A 17,872-nucleotide genomic window follows, 5' to 3' on the forward strand; every position below is an offset into this window, starting at 1 on the left:
GAGGAACAAGAGCATTGGATCCCTGTGAGACGTGGGTACCGCCCCAGGGGAGGGCTCCACGGGCTTCTTACAGCCACACACTGTGGAGCACAGTGGAGACAACACTTAAGTGTCGTTGTGATGCCCCCTCCAAGTCTGGGGACTATTTGCTTAAAAAGACTCTATTGGATCTATTGGTAACATCCCCCACGCCAGTTTCTCTCCAGTGCGTTTCTCATCCTACTCCGCCCCCTCTACTCCTTAGCATGGGTTTCCCCCTTCTCTAGTCCCTTCCATTACACCACATTGAGGTTTTGATTTTTCTTTTCTTCTAAGTACCTTTTCCAAGCATGCTCAGGCCTGTCTACACTGCAGCTTAACCCAAACAAACTTGTCTCAGATGCCCTTCTCCTGAAGACTGCACCTTTTTTTCTCTCCTGAGACCACAGGAGGACAGCTGTCTTATGGCTTTTCTGTGTTCTCAGTTCTGTAGTATTATTCTGCTGCCACAAGTGAAATGCCTTTCCTTTGTTGTTGTTGTTTATTGTGGTAAAATACACATAACATAAAGTTTACCATTTTACCTATTTTTCTCCTTTTTAATGAAGGTGTAATTGACATATATCATTTCATTAGCTTCTGGTTACATCCTAGTGATTCGATATTTGTATATATTAAGAAATTACCACAGCAGTAAGTCTGGCTAACATCCATCACCATACATAGTTACAAAAATTGTTTCTTCCCTGTGATGAGAGCTTTCGAGATCTCTGCCTATTTTTAATTGAGTTTTTTGGTTTTGCTGAGCTGTAGAAATTCTTTACATAAACTGGATATTAATCCCTTAATCCGATTTACGATCTGCAAATATATACCACATCTTCTTTATCCAATCAACTGTTGGTGAACAGTTTAGGTTGCTTCCGTGTCTTGGCTATTGTAAATAGTGCTGCTGTGAACATTGGGGTGCATGTATCTTTTCGAATTAGAGTTTTCTCTGGATATATGCCGTAGCGTGGGATTGCTGGATCATATGGTAAGTCTATGTTTAGTTTTTAAGGAACCATCATACTGTTTTGGCTGCACCAATTTACATTCCCCACGGTGGCATTTACTTTTGTATCCCTATATCATGCCCAGATGCTGTGACAACCAGCCCATTTCTGGGGCTCCAGCACTTGGAATGTTTGCATCCCCTGACTTTCTGCTGTGCCCTTTTTTTGCCTATGCTTGCCCATAGCTCATACTGACCACCTGCTTTCTCTGTTCTCATCTCTCAGATGGTGAAGTGTTTTGGGGATCTAATTGGGTCCCAAGTTGTGCTTCATTAGATCATTAGAGATCCACACCCTTTAAGTTCTTACTGTGGCTGAGAACTCCCTTTCTGTATCTCTGGAGAACCGTTATCACACACCTCACTTTGTCTATTTTGAGCATTCATCTTCAGCCCCAGTTCCCGTCTTTAGCAAGGGTCCTTGATGAAGGGTCCGTAGCTCCTCAGCTGGCGTCCTTCTCAGCCATGCTTCTACCTGCCTGCACCTGGCAGCGAGAGCCTGCTGTGGCCTCTCCATGACTGTGCGTGCCACCGTCCACTGATGTGTCTGCAGGATGGAGCCCGCGTGAGCAGCCCTAAACCAATGACTGATGGGAGCTAGTAGATGAACTCTCTGGCTCCCTCATCTCTCCTGCAGGATAATTCTGTTTTCTGCTGATTCCCAGAATTCTCCACTGAATGAAGCTCCCACAGCGGTCACGGGCCTGAGAGGGCACATCCATCACTGGCTCCTTTTCCTTCCCTGTCTCACTTATCTGCTCCCTTACTGCTGCTTCCTGGGATCACCTCCCAACTAAACTATTTGTCTCAAATCCTTTTCTCTGAGTTTGCTTCTGGAAATACTCTCAAATCCTTTTCTCTGAGTTTGCTTCTGGAAATACGCAAACCCAAACACCGTCTCTCCTCCATCTGTCTCCTTCACAATTGATAACCTGATACCCTATTTTGTGGAGGACGTGGAGGCCAGTTGAGTTTATGTGGAGAGCCGTATAACCTCCTCCACTCGCCTGTATATCCAAACCTTAAAACTTCCCAATATATCCATATAGCTTAACTTTGGAAGAGATGGGTGGAGGAAAAGCCAGGCAATTCCTGTCCACCTTTTCTGGAGAGCCCTCTCCACCTGTGGCCCTTCCTACCATTCTGCTCCGTCTTCTAGCACCTGAATTCCTTCTCGCTGCTGACTTCTTCCTTTCCGTCTTTAACTCATTGGGAAAAACAACTTTCCTTGAACCTATCCCATAACCTATCGACCTTCCCTTTACCTGGAAGCTTCTCACTAGAACTGCAGTATTCTTCATCTTTATCTTCATTTTGGCACTGCCTCCTCCCTCCTCCCTCCTCTGTGACCTGGCTTCCACCAAGGTCACTTTGGGAGTGCCCCAGCAAGGTCATCAATATGCCTTATTTTCCAAATCAATTGATCTTTGCTTGTCCTTATTGTATTTTTCTCGACTGCTCATCTTTTCTGGGCTTCCGGACTGTCTGTCATACTTGGCTCCAGGTGATATTGTAAAGCCCTATTGTGATCATATTACTTTTTTGCTAAAAATTCTTTGAGGATGAATAGACAAAAACATTTTTCCAATCCTTGCATTTCAAGCCCTCCACAACTGACCTCTAACTTTTCAGCTTAATCTTGCAAATTAGCCACTACAGGCAACTGGTCTACTAATCAGCTTCAGAATAGGTCCATCTGTGTCCATTCTTGTCTTTCAGAATTCCCTCACTCCAAGATGCCCTCATTTCCTCTTTTTCATGTGAGCCATTCCTTGAGTCCCCATCCAGGGCCCTTCCATCCTCATTTATAAAGTCTTTCCCATGTTCTTCCAGCCTTGCTGCTTCCTCTAAATTCTGATGGGCATTGGTCTTTTCTCTTTTCTTTTCTTCTTCTCGGTCCTCTCTCTCCCTCCGTCCCGCTCATCCTTCCTACCTACCTTCCTTCCTTCCTTCCTCTCTCTCTTGCTCCCTCCCTCCCTTCCTTTCTTTCTTCCTTTCTTCATGTCTTCGTGTCCTTTCTTCCTTCCTTCATGTCTGTCTCTCCAATGAGGCAGGGACTGTGCACAACCCTAAAGCCTGATATATGACATACATGTGTGTTTGCTGATGTTGACAAAGATGAAACACAGCACCTGTCAGTCCTGAAGAATTCATCTACTTGCCATGCCACATCTTCCTCTCTGGCAAGTGGCAGCTGGAGACAGTGCGCAGGTGTTTATCTTCTGAGCCTCTTGGCTCTTCATTCCTTGGGCCTCACCCCAGGCTCCTATCTTATTTGTTTCAGCAGAGTCTGGTCTCAGCCTATTTTCTATGACATTCCTCTGGGGACTCCTGGGAAGTATGAACCCTATATTATCTTTTGACAGATGAGGGCATGAAAGCCTCAAGATGGAAGGTAACTTACCCAGGTCACGGTGCTGGTAAGTGGCAGTCAGGATGAGAAGTCATGTCTCCTACGTCTTAGTGGCTGCTGCCTTGCAGGCCTGGATGAAAATTTAACTTTAATCCACACAAGAGGAAATGGGAGACCACACAGTAATTAGCAAAAGACCACAGCTTTGGACGTACCTGGGTCTGTCACTTACCAAGTCTTTCACCTTGGGCAAAGCGTTTAATTTTTGAAACATCAGTTTCCTCGCATATAAAAGTGGGCATAACAGTATCTCCCCCAAAGAGTTACTGTGAGAATTAGATTGGATGACGTGTAGAATGTCACATTTGGAGGAGACACAGCATGGTGTTGAGAGAATCGGCCTGATTCTGAATTCTGACTCTGCCATTTCTTGGTGGTATAACCTGGGGGGAGTTACTTGACCTCTGAGCTAAAGAGCTTGCTTTCCCTAAGTGTAAAACGAGTATGATGATCATCCTCGCTTCATAGGATTAAGGGAGAGCACGCATATGTGGCACTCAGCACGGTGTCCGGTACACGGTGAGCCTCCCGCTGTCACAGACAGTCCCACCGCGTCTGGCGCACACTGGACACCCAAGGAACATTTGTTTCCTTCTTTCCTTCACAAGCAAATACTATAAACATGATAATGGGAACCACATTTTAGCTATTAGAGAGAGAGAGAAATGTTTTCTGGGACTTTAGAACATTTTAGACAACCACTGTTACCAACGACCAGCCCTGTTGTGTTATTTGTGTTTGCGTCTCTCCTTCGCACTAACCTGTGAGCCGCCTCAGGGTGGGGTCACGTCTGTTCCTCTTTGCTTTCCCTGCACAGCGGACAGCACTGGATACACAGTAGGTGGTCAAAAATGTTTGCTGACTCATTGTCATCCATTGGGTCTTTAGGGAGAAAAAATGTGAAGCAGTGCATGGAAAAGATCATACCAAGTCGTATGAATATTTACTTGGTGGAACATAAATATAAAGTAATAAAATCCTAGGGTATGTTCTGTGTGTTGGATACTGTTCTGAGTGTGTGATGATGTGTTCTGTGCTTGTCACAGACCCTGTGAGACATGTACTGTTATTATGCCTATTTTATGGAGGAAAAAACTGAGGCACAGAGCGGTTAAGAAACTTGCTGGAGGTTATGTAACTTATGTAACTATGGAGTAGAAGGAGCAGGATTGGAATCCCGGCAGCCTAACTATAGAGCATGGTTTTCTGTCAACTAGACTATCCTTTCTGTCCCCTCGCGCTGTGTCTCAGGCAGTGGTGAGGATGAAGCATGGTGCCCTGCACACAGCTGATGCCCAATCACTGTTAGCTACTTACAAAAAAGTCCCACCTACTCACATGGCTCAGGCAAGCTAGTTAGGCAAGAGGGATCATTTTGCCAGAAGTGTCTGCAATAATAATAAAATTTCCCTTTGAAAAAAAAAGCATTTTTGCTGACTAATTAACTGAACTCTCCTTGTCCCTAATATTTCTATCTCTGCACCGGTGACCACGCCAAGCAGCGGTGTCAGTTCTTTGTATCCGTATCTGTCTCCCTGACTGGTCTGATGAACTCCTTAGCAAGAGACCTGATTGTTCCTCGATAATCTTTCCACTTCCTGCCGTGCCTAGGACAGTGCTTGGCACAGAATGAGCGTTCCATAAATAGTTGTGAAATTTTTGGACTTAATTAAATCTTCACAGTGGAAAAACAGGGATGAAATCGTCCATGAAAAAGCAGAAAGTAATCTGTAACATTATAGTGCCAGTGACTTACTAGATTTGATGCCTCCTTTTCATTAGGCAAATACACATGTTCATGGTGGAAAAATGAGACAGCACAGATAAGCAAAGAGAAAAATGTTGAAACTGACTGTGAGTCCATGATTGAATTTTTCCCTTGTTTCCTTCTACTTCTCCTTTTTGCTTTGTCTCTGCTCTGCTGATCTTACGTACAGACAATGTGTGTGAAAATAAGTGCCCGTGACCTGGCCATTTTTTCTCTTAATTCAATTTTATATGGGTTTTATTTGTACTCACCTGTTTAATAGGGCATCTTTTCTATCGGTATTCATTGTAGGTAATGTGGAAAATCAAAAGCTGGGAACAAAAAACCAGAAATAAAACAATCCCAGCACCCAGAACAAACGTCTGGGTTCCCCGCCCCCATACACACAAGTACATAGAGTAAAATTGAAATTACATACATAGTTTTATATCTGTGTTTTCAAGTGTTCTTCCAAAGTAGGAATCGCCATGATAGCTGTCCCATTCAGTGGATATTACCAGGTGCATTTTTAAAGTTCTGTAGGTTATTTAGTGTTAGAAGTCTCAAAAGTTCAGGGTTCATTCCTTTGTGGGCAAATGTTTTTTTCTTTTTTAAACAAGTAGGATTTAAGTACCATTATGTTCACCCTCTAGTAAACTCCATGACTTTTAGTAAATTTATGCAGTTGTGCAACTATCATCACAATCCAGTTTTCAAATATTTCCATCTCCCATAACAGGACATTTTGAGTACTATAAGTCGGCTTAAGAGGAGACGAGTCTGAGAGTTAGAACCCTCTTTCTGCAGATCCAAACCCCACGCAGACCCCCTCTTCCCCTCAGCAAGGTTCGGCACTGGGTGCTGAGACTGGGAGTCAGGAAACCTGGGTTGCTGGTGTCCTTAGAAGTGGCCCCACCACCCTTCTTCCTGGGTCCCCATCAGAAAGGCAGAACTCCCCTTGGAGTGACTTATTAGATAGTTTAAATTTTGTGCCTGGTATGCATCTCTTTCCCCCCTCCTCTTCCTTCCTTCACTGTTTCTTTCCCATGTCCATCGAGGCTGAGACGGGCTGCTGCTGCTCACCTCTCAGGCACCTCTGAGCATCTTGTCATTTAGACATCAGCTCCATTTTCCCCACTCTTGCCTCCCTGCAGTCTGGTCTTCACCCTGCAACCAGAGGGATCCTGGTCCAAACCCAATCAGAGCTGGTCACTCTGGTTCAACTCCCCCCTCCCCCGCCACCTCCATGGCTCCCCATAACACTTGCAATAAAAGGCAGACTCCTCCATCTGGCACTTAGGACATCTGCCCAGTTCTCCAGCCTCTTCTCTGCTCGCCCCTCTCAGCCACATTGGTCTTCTTGCTGACACCCTTGTTTCCACCCAGAGCCTTTGTAATTGCTGCTCCCGCTCCCTCATTTCCTTACTTCTATCTCTCATTTGGTCTCTGTTCAAATGTCACCTCCTTGGAGAAGCCTTCCCTGAATGCTTTATCTTAAAATAGCCCTGCCCTCCTCACCCCATCACTCCCTATCTTCTTACCTTGCCTGCTACGTTCACTTTGTACAGCATGACTTGCAGTTACAGTTTAAGCTCAAACGTGCATTGAGTGAATGAATGATTAACTAACACACAATTCACTTTGACTTATGGAGACCTTCCTGTAAAATGTATGACGGAATATGCGATGGAATGTGTAAGAAGGCTGTGAATCCTCTTAGAGGGAAGGTGGTCTCTGGTGTTGCACTGCCTGGTTTCAAATCCACCACCTATTAGCTACTTTCACCTGTTATTAGGGATTATTTTAAATGCTGACCTCTGGGGCTTTTGTTAAGACTAAAGTCCATGATGTATGTAAAGTACTCAGCACTCGTAGGATGCATTTGAGAAGTTAGCTGCTGTCTCCATCACCATCATGATCATCATGATCATCCTCACTCTACTCGTCAAATCGGGGACCTCGATTACTGACAATGCCTCAGGAGAAGCTGCTTTGGCATCGTGTAAAGAATTACATGGGCTGGTGGTCCGTTCCTGTACTGTAGAGCCGTGGTTCTCAAAGTACGTTCCCTGGATCAGCTGCATCAGCGTCACCTGGGAGCTTGTTAGAAATGCGATTCTTCAAGCCCCAGCCCAGACTCATGGAACTGGAAACTCTGGGCGGGGCTGGACAATCCATGTTTTAACAAGCCCTTTGGGTGATTCTGATGCAAGTTCCAGTGTGGATGAGGCAGATAACAGGCTGAGTCAGGCTCACAGATGTTTATGCTTGGCCTGCAACGATGGTTGAAAAATTTGAAATTAGGTGTCCATGTTTAAAATTTGGGATATTTCACATAAAAGCTCAGATTTCCAGCTTCTCTGTTGGCTGTAGAGTAGCAGAGTAGGGTAGTAGCTGCCCTTGGAGATAGAGCGAGGGTTCTCCCATCTGCCCCATCCCGTCCCACATGTCATTCAGTAGGAACCTCACCTTGCACAGATGAGGAAGCAGAACCCCCGGAGGGGAGGTGGCCTGGGTGCCCGTCAGGACCAAGTCCAAACGGAGTGCAAGGTGATAGGACCCCCTGACCTGCTCTTTTCTTGAAGGAACGGAGACAAAGTGATCAGCTGATGAAATTAGCACCTCCTAGAGCCGGTTGTCCTGCCAGTCCAGCCCAGGACTCCAATGTTAAGCCATTAAGATGCTTTCAAGGATGAGACGCTTCATGATACAGACTGTTTCCCTTTGCCTTGGAGTTTGGGTGTGAGGAGAGAGCTGGCAAGCTGGGAGTAAAGGTCTGTTAATTTTCTCTGCTTTCAACTTGACAGATACACTAGGTGGAGAAAAGGGATGGGGGAGGGGGCGTGCTAAAGAGGACCCTGAACATCTGCAGGGGCCCAGCCTGGACCTCAGGCTTTATCATGCAAAGTAGTCATTCCTCAGCACTAAAGCTGGAATGAGTAAAGCCCCAGGGGCCAGTGGCTAAAGTAATGATGACTTGCAGTGAAGTCGGCTTAACCCTGAGCAACCTGGGTTATTTACTTCACTTAGTGGAGGAGGAGGAGGAGGAGGAGGAAGATGTGAGGAGGGGGGTGGGGAGGAGAAGGAACAGGGAGAGGAAGTGGGGGAGGAAGAGGAGGAGGAGGACCCCGCAAGGCCAGAGGTGGTCTCCAGTCTCCAGGGAAACTGCTTTCTGCTGAGCCTCCACCACACCTAGACAGAGTCTTCCCTCTACCTTCCCCACAGGTCACCTCTCTTCCTGGCTGGCCTTGGCAGAGTCCCTCTTTGACTCCTGACTGTTTCCAGGCATTTGTTCAGGTTCTTTCTTCCCTCTCCGTCTTCCCTCCAGGTTAAACCCACTCCCTCCTCAGGAATGTCTTTCCCTCAGAAGTGACCCCAGACCCCGACCTTTACTCCCCTCCATCACTGAGCCAAAAGCCTGCTTCCTGCAGTTTCCTCTCCGTGCTCTGATTATAAAAAGCCAAACCTCCCCCTGCTGCCCCCTCCTCTCCTTCTGGAACACCACTCTCTTCCACGTGTCTGGCACCCAAAGCACCTTTCGGGTGTCCTACAGTGGAAAGGGGAAGGGAGAGGAGGAATGGGGCCACTCAAGGATCAGGGAGGCAGAGAAAGGGCAGGTCTCTGGGATTGCAAGGAGAAAGGAACGGGAGTGTGTGAGGAAGAGAAAAAGTGGTATTTGTTTAGGGATTGGAAGGAACAAGAGTGTTAAAAAGAGGAAAGGGTAGAATTACGAGGAGTGGTGATTTAACCTAAAACAGTGATTTCTACTTTTTTAGACCATGGCTCACAACAAGAAATACATTTTACTTTGCAACGTAGTATACACACATACACACACACTGCTGAAACCCTAGTTTCCCAGAGCAATCCTTACCCTTCCTACACGTGATACACTAGTGTTTTCTATGATTTTCCTCCTCTCTTCCTGTCTTTGGTTGTGTAATTAAAATAAATATTCATTTTAAATGTATAATATTATATCTATTAAAGTGGTTTCACAACCCACTAGTGGTTCATAACCCATAGATTGAAAAGCAATGACCTGAAGATAGGCAGTTGGGAGTGAATTTATTATCCATTTCTAATTCCATGAAGGGTGCTAATAAATAGTGATAGTTAACAGGCATCGTTCTAAGTGTTTCACAGGCACTATCTTATTCAGCCTTATAAATCTATGGGGTACTATTATTATTCCCATTTACAAATGAAGAAACGGACACACTGACAGTTTGTGTAACTTCGCTCGAGCTGTCATCAGCAGAGCCAGGATTCCACCCTGGCAGCCCAGCTCCAGACGCATGTTTTGATTTTCTCCTCCTCCTGCTCAGGTTCACAGTAAATGTGAGAATCATTTGTTCACCGCTTTGAGCTTGGTGCTCCAGGTTTACAAATGATTGGATTGAACTCCTGTAACTTTTCAGGGGGCTGTCAGAGGTCAGCAGGGAGCAGACATGATACACAGATGTAACCAATACTACAGGACAGAAGGAATCACAGAGCAGAGGCAGAGACCATCAAGGCCAGACCCTCACTACACTATGGGGAACTGAGGCCCCAGGACTCACAGAGCTAGAAGCTTGGTGCAAACCCAAAAGCTCTGGGCAACTAAGTCTGCCCTCTTCCTCCAATGGCTTCCTCATGGGATTATAAAAAGTCAAGAAGAGTGGACAAATATGCATGACCAACTCTTGTAAACAGCACCATGATTTCCTGGAGAAGGGTCATGTGTCCAGTTCTGTTCTGCTGTCCCCAAGCACCTAGCTCCAGGCTGGGCAACTGTATACCTACTATAGATATCACATAGATTATCCACTTCCTTCATTGTAAACTTCCCTGTCCTTTCTCTGCTAGTCTTTTCTTGCATTTGTCATTTACATCTTGTACCTTATTACATTTTACATCCCCCAACCAATTAGAATTATAAGCACCTTGAGAATGTGGAATGTGTCTGTTTAACTTACTGACATACACTCCATTATCATGGACAGTGCCTGTCTCATAAGTAGATGTTGGTAAAAAAAAATGAATAGACATTGGGGGACCCAGATGCAAGACAGGAACCATCTCCTCCACTTCCCAACTGAAGCACTTCTCTTTGATTCCTAGCTTGAAGATGCTCACAGATGTGCTCTTATCTGCTGCCTTAGCAGCAAGCAGTAACCACTCACTCATGGATCATCCATGAGAGTGAGATCAAGAACTTCAGAGGGATGACCTAACTGAGACTTGGGGCTTGACTTCAGCTTGCAGATATGAAAGGAAAATCAAAATGGAGTTGGTATTGCTAAGAGAGCTCTCTGAAATGGAGCCGAGAGACCATTAAGGAAGTGTGACTTTTGCACATCTCAGCCTGGATGGAATCTGACCTTTTGATCTGATGAAGTCATCCAGCACATCTGCCAGAAACTCATAATAGTCTATCTACTTATTGAACCATTACTCCAAAACAACTTGTGACTTCTTAAGAACAAATGTTTTCTGATTCAAGTCAGAGTCAATCACAGTTCTCATCATTTCATGCCAGGCAACTTGTGGCTTTTTGTCTTTGTAAGCCCCTTACTCTTTCTCTTTCCCAGAACACTCTTGGAATTACTGAATCTGTGTCTCCCAAATGGCAATTCTTAAAACTCCAAAATAAACTCTTCTTTTTTGCAGCCTTCTGCCTAATTTTTTGGTTGACATTACATGGTGTCAAAAGCGGGATATAGAGCAACCTATCCTCTGCTCCAGTACCACTTTGGATTTGTGTAAGGAACCTAAAAGAGCCCACTGGGCTCTGTCATTTCCTTGATGGTGCCAGATTGTGGTAGTAGAGTCCTCCTGTGCGCAAACCTCCCTCCCTGGAAGAGATTCTACTTTTTTGGGTATACTCTGTTGCCATCTTCTGTCCTTTGGGATTTCACTTCCCATTTTGTTTGTTTTGTTTATGTGACCTCTTGGATTGGGTTCCAGTTTTGTTTGTTTTGATTAAGTGGCCTTTGGGGTTTTCCTTCCTGTTTGCTTGAATGACCATCAGTATTTTGCTTCTCATTTTCTGTTTTGTTTGTTGTGTCTAAGTGGCCTCTGGGACTTCACTTCTTGTTTTGTTTGTTTTATTTAAGTGGCCTCTGCTATTTCATTTCCTATTTTGTTTGTTTTGTTTGAGTGGCCTTCAGGATTTCACTTCCTGTTTTGTTTGGGGTGCCAGCTTCTGTTTCTGAGATTTCCTTTCCCATTTTTGTTCTGTTGAATAATATTTCTTGTAACATGGGAGGTTCATGCTGTAAGAGCAAGAGTGGAGAGCAGCTTCCTTCTGGAACTTCTGCTGGGTTTGTTACAAGGACTATGGGCCCTAGTCCTGCAAGAATTTGTCTTGCTGAACTATGGTTATCCAGGATGATTCACAATTAAATTGGCTGACCTGGGACTCCTTTGAAATTCCTAAATTAGTTTATCCATACAGTCAATTGGAAACAGAATGTAAGACAAGAATAGAAGCATATTTCAACTGGTATTTTGAGGTCTCCAAAAACATAATAATGAATCCACTATTGCTTCCCTCAGAGAAACCAACTCACAATTATCTCAAAGGATTTCCAAATTGGAAAAATCCTGAGGCTTCTGAGAGCTCTCTCTCCCCCTCCAGCTCCCTCTGCTCCTTCCTGTCTCTTTGAATGTCCCACAATGCTCTCCTCCTTGCTATCCATCTCTCTCTGAGCTTTCTTTTTAATGACAATGAAATCGATTCCATGCAGAAGGCAACAATACATCCAATGGCCTGATTTAAAATGTCTATGATTTTTATGGCCATTTTGTAAAAGCATTTTTCAAAATTTTGAACTTAAAGGAACAAAAGCCCTTCTAGGAGGAACTTGCATTTCTCTCCCTATGCCTTTGAGATGTGAATGTTTCTACCTGGTCTTCTCAAGGAATTGTTATCTAGACTATCTCCAATTTTTTCATTGGAAAAAAAAAAAAAAAGAGGAAAAGAGGCCTTTTAAAACTCAAACTGCAAAATGGACTCTCTTGCCCAAAATGTCTCCTTGCAATTGCTTGTCAATAACCTCCAAATGTGATGGTTTAGGAGGTAGGGCCTCTGGGAAGTGCTTAGGTCATGAGGGCAGAGCCATCGTGAGTGGAATTTATGTGCTTTTGTGGGAGACCCCAGAGAGCTCTCTAGCCCCTTCTCCAGCTGATGATATAATGAAGTCTGTCTGTGACTCAGAAAAAGTCATTTAGCCTACCACCTTGATCTCAGACTTCCAGCCTCCAGAACCATGAGAAATAAATTTCTGTTGTTTATATGCTAAAAATAAAAAAAAATTGCTTGTCAAGGCCAAATACAGATTTTTAAAATCTTTTCCACAAATAATAAAAGACTTAGGCCATTTGAGTGAGTAGACTTAATTTATTCCAACTGTTGCTTATAAATTACTGAGTTTTATATTGTACCTGATTCATGATTAAAGTTTTAAAATGAAAACTATGAGACCTCTGTGTCTATCTGTATGTATGTATGTCTATGTATGTACATTATAGATATAACATGTTTCTATCTTTGGATGGTATTGCCAAAATTAATTTGTAAAAGAGCTCTATTTAATTGGCTTAAAGAAAATAGAGCACTTAAATTCTCAGAAATACAATAGAAACTAATACAAATGAGTTTCAAGTTCACATAATCCGGGAAACATTTGGAATTAAACTAATATTAGGTATTAAAGCTAGTTTAAGTTTTTTAGCTTAATTAATACAGATATGTCTTTAGAGTCATCAACATTAAGTATAATACTTTTATTGTACCTAGCTTTACTAGAAGTCAAATAAGTTCTTATCATCCTGTTATAGAATTTGTCACCAAGAAAAATAACCTGGTATAATATTTTCATAAGTAAATATAAATAGAATAAGAGTTTTTAGGTGAACTCTTTAAGAATAATTATGTTTTATGATATGTTTACTTAAAAAGAGTTTCCTCAAATCTTTTTGGTAACTTGAAACTTTAGAGTTTTGCTGAATTAAGTTAAATGATGGAAATTTATTAAATACCTAGATTGTTCCCAAGTAAGATCCTGAACACTACTAACTGAACATAGACTTCCTTTTACAGAGAGACTAAAGATATTTGAGACTACTAATGAGTATGTTTGGTGCCATGCTGAGAAATTTTCTATAAGAAAGCACATGTTTTTAGAGATTATAAAAGGCATTTGTAAGTTTGCCAATCTACAGAATGCTAATGGAAAAAGATAATTCATAATTGCTTACTTCTTAGTTTTCAATAGAAATTAAGATTTCTAAGGGTTAAAAATTCTAATTAATAAATGCAATTAAGTAAAAAATTAATAAGGAAAACATCTTTGGATACAAAGAAATTTTTAAGAAAAGGTGTAAGAAATGAAAATGCATTGGTTTTCAAGGGAAAAGAAAGTGAGTTTGTCCTAAATCTGGTTATTTCTAAATGGGAAAGAAAACAAGGGACAAACAAAAATGGATATAGAAAGTTGTAGAAGGTTTGTGGGGGAAAAAAAGGAATCTTTGGAAAGGAATTTTAAGTGTGGTCAGGACTAGCTAAGATTGGAATGAGTTTAATGAAGTAAATAATTTTTAATATCAAAAGTAAGCTGGTACAAAATCAAATTTTGGATTTTCTTTCTGTTAAAAATACAGTCTTCTTTAAAAAAAAACAAAACAAAGTCTTCTTAGATTATTGGTCTGGTCTTAATGAGAAATTAGAAACAAAGGTTTTCTTTACCTTTAATGTAATCTATCTAGAAAGTTAAAGATTCTGTATTTTATAGCTAAGACTTTTTATAACTAAATAACTTTTTGTGCTTGCCCATAAAGTCTTTGTTATTTTGGTTAAGTGGATAATTAAGCATTGTTTCACAGTGATCTATGATTCTGTCTGACTAAATTTTTTTGTAAACTTTTGGTATTTTTGACAAACTCCCCAATCAAATTCTAAATGAAGTCCTTTTGATTTATAACTAACTTGAGGTATGGAATGTTTCAGAGGGCTCCTAAAATATGTCAAAGATTTGTTCTCCCTCCTTATAAAAAGAGAGATGTTAAAATAACTAGGCTTATTTAATATGTTTTATTACATGGGAAGCATTGTTGAATAAGAAGTAATTCTAAACCTTCTTTATGTTGTGTCTATATAAGTATATAAGTGTTTCAGAAACTGTGTGAAATTCTGGAAATCTGATATGTCCTGTTATAATGTTATCATCATAGCTCTAATTATTATCTTAAACGTTTTTGTGTCACAAAAAAAACTAAATTTCCTCGTCAAGTCCATTATAATGAACTCTCAGATCTTCAATAATGGGCATTTTAAAGTCTTCAGGCATGTATAGACAGTTATTGTTTTACTCTGATGCTTTTACAAATATGTTTTATCTTCAGAAGAATCATGGAAAGGACACTGATACTCTAGAGTACAGGTTTCTGATAAGCTTTGAGATTATACCATTGAACTGGGTAAGAATTTATAGAACTCTAATGAAAAAACAGATGGCTTCATAAAACTACTAACAAAAGAGCAAGATCAAGAATTAATTCCATGGGACTGAAGGAAGGGATGAAAATGATTACAAATTTTTTTTTAACATTTTTTATTGATTTATAATCATTTTACAATGTTGTGTCAAATTCCAGTGTTCAGCACAATTTTTCAGTCATTCATGGACATATACACACTCATTGTCACATTTTTTTCTCTGTGAGTTATCATAATATTTTGTGTATATTTCCCTGTGCTATACAGTGTAATCTTGTTTATCTATTCTACAATTTTGAAATCCCAGTCTATCCCTTCCCACCCTCCACCCCCCTGGTAACGACAAGTCTGTATTCTCTGTCTGTGAGTCTATTTCTGTCCTGTATTTATGCTTTGTTTTTGTTTGTTTGTTTGTTTTTGTTTTTGTTTTTTAGATTCCACATATGAGCGATCTCATATGGTATTTTTCTTTCTCTTTCTGGCTTACTTCACTTAGAATGACATTCTCCAGGAGCATCCATGTTGCTGCAAATGGCATTATGTTGTCGGTTTTTATGGCTGAATAGTATTCCATTGTATAAATATACCACCTCTTCTTTATCCAGTCACCTGTTGATGGACATTTAGGCTGTTTCCATGTTTTGGCTATTGTAAATAGTGCTGCTATGAACATTGGGGTGCAGGTGTCATCCTGAAGTAGATTTCCTTCTGGATACAAGCCCAGGAGTGGGATTCCTGGGTCATATGGTAAGTCTATTCCTAGTCTTTTGAGGAATCTCCACACTGTTTTCCATAGTGGCTGCACCAAACTGCATTCCCACCAGCAGTGTAGGAGGGTTCCCCTTTCTCCACAGCCTCTCCAGCATTTGTCATTTGTGGATTTTTGAATGACGGCCATTCTGACTGGTGTGAGGTGATACCTCATTGTAGTTTTGATTTGCATTTCTCTGATAATTAGTGATATTGAGCATTTTTTCATGTGCTTTTTGATCATTTGTATGTCTTCCTTGGAGAATTGCTTGTTTAGGTCTTCTGCCCATTTTTGGATTGGGTTGTTTATTTTTTTCTTATTGAGTCGTATGAGCTGCTTATATACTCTGGAGATCAAGCCTTTGTCGGTTTCACTTGCAAAAATTTTCTCCCATTCCGTAGGTTTTCTTCTTGTTTTACTTCTGGTTTCTTTTGCTGTGCAGAAGCTTGTAAGTTTCATTAGGTCCCATTTGTTTATTCTTGCTTTTATTTCTTCTAGGAGAAAATTTTTGAAATGTATGTCAGATAATGTTTTGCCTATGTTTTCCTCTAGGAGGTTTATTGTATCTTGTCTTATATTTAAGTCTTTAATCCATTTTGAGTTGATTTTTGTATATGGTGTAAGGGAGTGTTCTAGCTTCATTGTTGATTACAATTTTTATGACATTTTGTTTTAAACATTGCTGAGTCTCCTATGTTTTGCTTTTCCAGATTTAAGGAAACCTTTTCTCCCAAGCTATCTATGACTTGCAACAATTTAATAAAGTGCATCTTTGTAAACAAAGTTGAAACATTTATCTTTTTCTCCCTACCTGATTCCTCCAGAATTTGGAAACTCATAGTGAGTATTCTTATTTTGATGGCAATACAGTTATTTGCATAAGTTCAGTGAGAATCTGCTCTCCTTATAACAAGATAAAATTAGAAACATTGGTTATGTTACCACGATTTTGACTAGAATGTTATATTTGAGAGAAACATGCAGAGACTCAGATATGACTGGACAGCCTTAAAGAACTAAAATTGACTTTATGAAGCCAATAAAGACCCTTGGAAAAACAGCCTGGTACTTTATTTACAAGGTTCCCAGCAGCCTTACGAGGGAGTAAGGATGGACACTTCCTGCCAAGTGCAGGAACCTCAAGATTTTGGGGGACTTCAAGAAGAGAGGAATTTACCCAAATCCATACATATTGCAGATAAATTCTAATGGGAAGTCCTTTGACTTGGCTTTCCTGGTCTTGAGAGGCCTTTAAAAGTTTAATCTGACATTCTTATAAGAAGTTCTAGCAAAGCAAATTTAAAAGACCCTATAAGATCAATTGTTATTCTTGTTACATTAAGTAAACACTCAGGCCACGTTTATTGAAACCATACTTATTTTGCAAACAAATTAGTCTTAGTTTGACTATATTTGGTAGAAATGAAGGTGATTTTAGAGAGAAAAACGATACTTTAGTAATATACCTTTGTGGCTGTTAGGTTCTATTGCTGTTAATTTTCTTTGAGGTTTTGGTATTTACCTGTAAATTAGATTAGATCACAAATTATACTTATTTCCTCTGGTATCTGACTATGATTCTCCAAACTAATACTTCCAGTTTTTCTCCCATCCTTTTAACTTGGAATCATAGAGAACTAAAACTGCCCTTTACCTAAACACTCGATGATGTCATCAGAGACAGTTCAAACTCCAAAAGGTGCTTTGACCCTGACATCTAGAAATCTTCTTCGGATGGCTCTCCTCTGGACTTGGTGGCTTATTGTGATCCGAATCGGAAATTGTTATACAAATCATCGTTCTAATTTGTTCTCTTTTCATTGTGTTTAAACTGTTTAGGCTTTGTGTCTCTTGCTGCTGTACTTTGATACCTTCCAGAGACACAATGATAGCTTGACAGCTGGAGGTGACTGCTCACTCCTGTAAGATTCCTCCTCAAGTGGACCCAGGCCTACTTTGAACACTGCCTAAGACTCACTTCCTGGATGGCTCCTTCCTTGATGCTCAAATGTGGCCGTAAACTCCCTGAAAGCATACGTCTCCTGCAAGCCACCCCTCTACCCTCCGTGGGACGTGACTCTCTGGGAATGAGCTTTTCCAGTGCTGAGGGAGTTGATACTGATGCCAAAATCCCAAATGAACGATTACTGACGCTTTCTAGAGAAAGAGCTCAAGCAAAAGGGAGAGATGTGGAAGGAAAATCAAAATGGGGTTGGTACTGTTAAGAGAGCTCTCTAAAATGGAGCCAGGGGGCCATAAAGGAAGTGTGACTTTATGCATGTCTCAGCCTGGATGGAATCTGACCTTTTGATCTGATGAAGTCATCCAGAACATCTGCCAGAAACTCTCAACAGCCTGTCTAGTTATCGGACCCTCACCCTAAAACAACTCATGATTCCTTAAGGACAAATATTTTCTGACTCACGTCAGAGTCAATCACGGTT

General features: G+C 41.3%; 1 long non-coding RNA gene across 1 annotated transcript in view; it reads left to right on the forward strand.

Annotated features, from left to right (window-relative positions):
• LOC116663765 overlaps positions 1-17,872 on the forward strand; it is a 43,158-nt gene extending 25,286 nt beyond the window's left edge. Inside the window, exons 2-3 of the long non-coding RNA XR_004320089.1 lie at positions 16,139-16,268; positions 17,268-17,872. This is a non-coding gene — a long non-coding RNA (uncharacterized LOC116663765). The remainder of the gene's footprint in view (positions 1-16,138; positions 16,269-17,267) is intronic.

The sequence above is a fragment of the Camelus ferus genome, chromosome 5, assembly GCF_009834535.1.
Source record: "Camelus ferus isolate YT-003-E chromosome 5, BCGSAC_Cfer_1.0, whole genome shotgun sequence".
NCBI classification, from domain to species: Eukaryota; Metazoa; Chordata; class Mammalia; order Artiodactyla; family Camelidae; genus Camelus; species Camelus ferus.